This window comes from Amblyomma americanum, chromosome 10, assembly GCF_052857255.1.
Source record: "Amblyomma americanum isolate KBUSLIRL-KWMA chromosome 10, ASM5285725v1, whole genome shotgun sequence".
Lineage (NCBI taxonomy): Eukaryota > Metazoa > Arthropoda > Arachnida > Ixodida > Ixodidae > Amblyomma > Amblyomma americanum.
Window position 1 is genome coordinate 28,923,721 of NC_135506.1, and position 5,839 is coordinate 28,929,559.

Sequence of the window (5,839 nt, forward strand, 5' to 3'; positions counted from 1 at the left end):
GCGCGCATGTTTAATAAATGTCTACTGCCATTGAATAAACGATGTTGTAATTATTACGAGAAAACTTGTACATATATCAGCGGACTTGAACAGATGAGTGTCTACGATGCAAAACATTCGCAGTACAGCAAATTTTCTAGGAAGAGTTCGACCTCTTCACCTTTTCTTTCATTAAATTACTTTCTCTCTCGCTCTCTCTTTCGGAAGAGTAAAAGGCAATGCAGCCCAGAACCGAAACAAATAAAAATTGAAATTGACTTTTTGGGAAAGTAAATGGCTCAGTATCTGTCTCACATCTCGGCGGGCGCCACCGCCGCGGTGGCTCAGTGGTTATGGCGCTCGGCTGCAGACCCGAAACACGCGGGTTAGATCCCGGTCGCGGCGGTCGAATTTCGATGGAGGCGAAATTCTTGAGGCCCGTGTGCTGTGCGATGACAGCGCACGTAAAAGTACCCCAGGTGGTCGAAATTACCGAAGCCCTCCATTACGGCCTCCCTCATAGCCTGAGTCGCTTTGGGACGTTAAACCCCCGTAAACCAAACCAAACATCTCGGCGGGCACCTAAAGCGCGCCGTAAAGGAAGGGATAAAGGAGGGACTGAGAAAAGGAAGGATGAAAGAGGTACCGTAGTGGAGGGCTCCGTAATAATTTCGGCCACCTGGGGATCTTTACCGTGCACTGACATCGCACAGCACACGGGCAACTTAGCGCTTCGCCTACATCGAAACGCGGCCGCGGCGGTCGGGTTCGTGACCGGGTACTCAGGATTAGCAGCCGAGCGCCCTAACCACTGAGCAGTCGCGGCGGGCAAAAAAAAACTAATAAACTACACTAGTTTTCATTTTGTTCACAACGCATGGTATGGCGAGGACATTCCTGTCTTAGCCGCGCTCTTATTTTACCTCTAGTCCACTATGGCCGACAGCAGGGAAATTATATTAGTCCATGCTTACGTGTGGCAATGCGAAATCAATACTGCCCCTGGGCCAGCAGCGGTGGTGGCTTCCTGACCTTACGGGGCCCTTCGACGCGCGTCTTTTCTCTCAATCTTTCCTCTCCTATCCTTCAACTCTCCCACTGTCTGCACGAGGCAGCAATCGTGGCTCAGCTTGAGCCAGTGGGCAGGCCTGTGCACTTTCCTTTCCAATGTTCCTTCAGTCACAACAACATGTACAGGTTTGTTGTCAGTGGCTGTGCTCGGCTTGCTGCGTGTGTCATACGGCCACTTGATAACGTCACACATTTTGCCATCGCTGGGATTTTCGGCACAATATGCTAGCACCTACACACATAAACGCCACCGGCTTTTCTCGTAATAGACTAATAATGCTTTCGCATTAATAATACCAGGTGGGGAAACTAAGGTAGCGCTTTCTTACCTATGAAAGACCATAGAAAAGAAATTGGAGAGGACACTTAAGCTGCGCCTGAAGGGTATGACGCGACAGCGCAGTGAGTTCGACTATCAACTCTGAGGAGTCTGGCGCCTTTGAACACAATTTTATTTTTTTTTTCAATCGTTAACTTAATTGATCAGTTACGCACTCAAAATTTTCTTAAGATACTCAAGCGTTGGTTTTTCATTCTGGGCATTTTGACACCTTTGAATCCCCTTTTTCCATTTTTTTCATTTCTTTATATAATCAATTAATTACAATGATTTCATTAAGTCGTCATCGCCTATCACACACAAATCAATAATCAATCAATTATGACCACAAATTAAAGCGGCACGACAAGTTTTTTACGCCCCCCCCCCCCCGGTTATTTCTGACACGCGATGCCGACTACTACTACGCCGACGGCTTTCCGACCGAACGAGCTGTATACGCTGCTGGCGCGTAATATTGACAAAAGGGGCTATCGACCCACAGGCGTTGTAAACGCACATTACAAACGTAATATTTAATAATTGATTTTGGGGGGAAAGGAAATGGCGCAGTATCTGTCTCATATATCGTTGGACACCTGAAACGCGCCGTAAGGGAAGGGATAAAGGAGGGAGTGAAAGAAGAAAGGGGTGCCGTAGTGGAGGGCTCCGGATTAATTTCGGCCACCTGGGGATCTTTGCCGTGCACTGACATCGCACAGCACACGGGCGCCTTAGCGTTTTTCCTTCATAAAAACGCAGCCGCCGCGGTCGGGTTCATTACAAACGTGCAATCTCAGTTTCGTTGAAAAAATTACATATTTACACATGCCAAGGCTACCAGTCACAGCGAAATTTGCATATAAACATGGCTCTAATCATGGACAACGTCCGTTCTCGAGGGAACGCCTACAGGCCGCAATCGAAGCCACAGGCTCACACAAGCGTCGCCATAGGACATCTCAAGAAACTCGCGTATATCTCCGGAGTTTTGCTCGCTCGTTTCGCAAGTACCCGCTCAAAATTTGTCCAACATGCATGCATTACCTCTTGCTTCCTGCAAAGCTCATATTTATTATCCTCAAACGCACGAACAAAAAATATATACCGCGGGGCAAGATTACAAAATCCAAAAAGTTTGGTTTTGATGAAATGAAAGGTGCAGTAACGGTCTCACTTCCCGGTGGACACCTCAACCGCAGCGTGAGGAGAGGAAGACAGGTGAAAAGGTGGTGGTGGTAGTGGTTTTTATTGCAGTAATAGCAAAAGTTGATAATTGGCTTCTTGGGGAAAGGAAATGGCGCAGTATCTGTCTCATATATCGTTGGACACCTGAACCGCGCCGTAAGGTAAGGGATAAGGGAGGGAGTGAAAGAAGAAAGGAAGAAGGAGGTGCCGTAGTGGAGGGCTCCGGAATAATTTCGACCACCTGGGCATCTTTAACGTGCACTGACATCGCACAACACACGGGCGCCTTAGCGTTTTTCCTCCATAAAAACGCAGCCGCTGCGGTCGGGTTCGAACCCGGAAACTCCGGATCAGTAGTCGAACGCGCTAACCACTGAGCCACCGCGGCGGGTCAAAAAGGACGGAAAAGATTTTTGCTAGCCCCGGCACCTGCCATCGATACTGAAGCGCCTGAGCTGGGGCAGCGGAAATAAAGGATAGCAGGCAGAATAGAGAAATGAAATGAAAGAGGTGAGGGGACAGGAAGAGAGGATAGGGGGTGAAGTAATATATACAAACTATTTACACAATAATAAATGTGTCCAGGTTGTGCGCGTGATTAGTTCATGTTGGAGGAATTAAGACGCGCACAGCACTGTTTTGGCTACAACTGGAGTGGGGCGTCCAGTTATTAATCGTTCAAGGTAGAACTCGCGGAGCGTTCGGTCACTGCGTGTAACTACCTGACGGAGAACAGACGGGACGTCAAGCCCGCGTGTTCGAGGAATGTGCAGAGGCTCACCAAAGTTCACTCATGAGTGCGCGCACTGCCCTGCGGCCACAATAGCGTCTTGATGGAGTGTGATAGTATGCCCTGCGCCCTATAGGCCGCGAGCATGTCGCGACGAGGATCGGCGAACGAGGTACAGTGAATGAGCAGGTGTTCTAGTGTTTCCACTGCACCGCATCCGTCACAAACATCACTCGTCGCGATTCCGTGACGCAACCGTCGTTCCCCGGGCCACACGCAGCCAATGCGCGCGCGGAGGATCATTGCACGTTGTGACCTTGTAAGTGCGCGACAGCCGGTGACACTGTCGAAGCGCTCACCTCCCGCGATGCGCGGGTCGGGGTGCTGCTTTCGGAGATGGTCGTGGATGGCCGCACGCACGTCCTCCAGCACAAGGGGCAGATCGCTGGCAGGTAGTTGGTGCGGAGCGGTCGCGAGGTCGTCAGCTTTTTCGTTGCCGGCGATGCCGCAATGACCGGGCACCCGCTGTGCACGCACGGCACAACCTCTCTGCGCGAGGCGCTCGATGCGCGAGCGAATTTCCCGCACTAGTGGGGTACCGCGGCCATTACATCGCAGGCGGCTGAGGGCGACGCGGGATTCGCACAGCAGAGCACTCCTGGGCGGCGGAGGGCCGACCGTGAGCAGCAGGTCCAACCCGAGCCGGATCCCCATCAACTCCACCGTGGTGGAGGAGCCCAGGAAGGCTGCGTGTTGCTGGCTGTGCAGTCGCAGGGCGGGGATGGTGATCGCCGCAGCAAGGGAGCAGCTGTCGCGGGCCACTGAGCCGTCGGTGTACACGAGGAGATGATCCTGGAGCTCCTCGTGTATGACGGCTCTGGCCAGCTGCTGCACAGCACAGAGGGGTGTGCTCCGCTTTCCCGCAATGCCGACGATCTCTCGCTGTACCTCCGAGGCAGCAGGCCAGGGCGCGCCGGAGCCGTAGGGGGTGGGCCTTGTGTCAATTGCTCATACTCGAGCAGCGCCGCGCCCATTCGTGAGCGTGAGTGCGAGCGCATACGCTGGAGCAGCGAGCCGCCGCCCGGTGCGCGGTGAAGCCGGTCGATGTTATTCAATGCCCTGCGCGCTGCTTGGAGCTCAAGTGGCCACGCTCCTGCCTCGGCCAACGTTGCGGCGCACTGCGAGTTTTTGGGCAGGCCTAGGCACACGCGCAAGGACTTGCGGTGCTGAAGCTCGAGTTTCTTCCAGCACCTGGCTTTGCGCACCGTTACGAGCGGCAGCGCATAGAGCACCGCCCCCAAAGCTGCGGCATTGTATAGCCGCAGCGCGGCTTGCTGGGAGATGCCCTGGCCTCGAGCGGTGAGCTTTGTGCACGGCGGCGGTGATCCTCTTCATCTGCAGACAGGCAGACAAGGCGCCATTCGATGTCCAGGCCAAGGTACCGCACCGATTTACGCCAAGGAATCGGAGTCCCGTCCAGTGACAGTGGCGCAAGGTGCGCGCGCGAGCGCGAAGCGCAGGCCATGGCCACCGATTTGTCCGCGCTCAGCGACAGACCAAGGCCGCGCAAGCTGGCATCGATTTGCGGTCAGGGCTTCCTGAAGGCACCCCCGATCGCGGAACGCCTCGCCCGGTGGTCCCCTGCACCACAGAGCTATGTCGTCTGCATATATGGACCATGTACACATGGTGTCGGCCGCTCGTGGGGAGGGAGGCTGGCAACACCGACATGGCCACATTAAACAGAAATGGTGATAAGACAGAGCCCTGCAGCACGCCCAATGTCCACCGGGCGAGGCTTGGAGAGCTTACCCCCTACTCGTACGCGCATGGTGCGCCCGGTCAGGAAGCCATGAACGTATCGCAAAAGGCGGCCACTCACACCAGCCCCCTCAAGCACCGCGAGAATTGGTGCGCGGTGAACGTTGTCAAAAGCGTTTCGAGACATCAAGTAATAGCAGCAGCGCAACCTAGCCTGCCACACTGGCATGCTCCAGCGCTTTAACGCCCGATATAGAATCAGCCGTGCACCGCATCCCACGGAAACCCGTCTGCCGCTCGTCAAACAAAATCAGCCTCCGCAGCCCACCCGCCGCGGTGGCTCAGTGGTTAGGGCGCTCGACTACTGATCCGGAGTTCCCGGGTTCGAACCCGACCGCGGCGGCTGAGTTTTTGTGGAGGAAAAACGCTAAGCCGCCCCGTGTGCTGTGCGATGTCAGTGCACGTTAAAGATCCCCAGGTGGTCGAAATTATGCCGGAGCCCTCCACTACGGCACCTATTTCTCTTTCTTCTTTCACTCCCTCCCTCATCCCTTCCCTTACGGCGCGGTTCAGGTGTCCAACGATATATGAGACAGATACTGCGTCATTTCCTTTCCCCAGAAAACCAATTATTATTATTATTACTCCGCAGCCCGCTCGTTCAGACGCTGCAACGCCATATGCTCCATGAGCTTACCTGCCGCCGATGGTTAATGCCACTGGCCGGTATCCGCTCAGCTCCGTAGGTGGGCGCCCTGCCTTTCGGATGGGACAAACGACCGCGGTTCGCC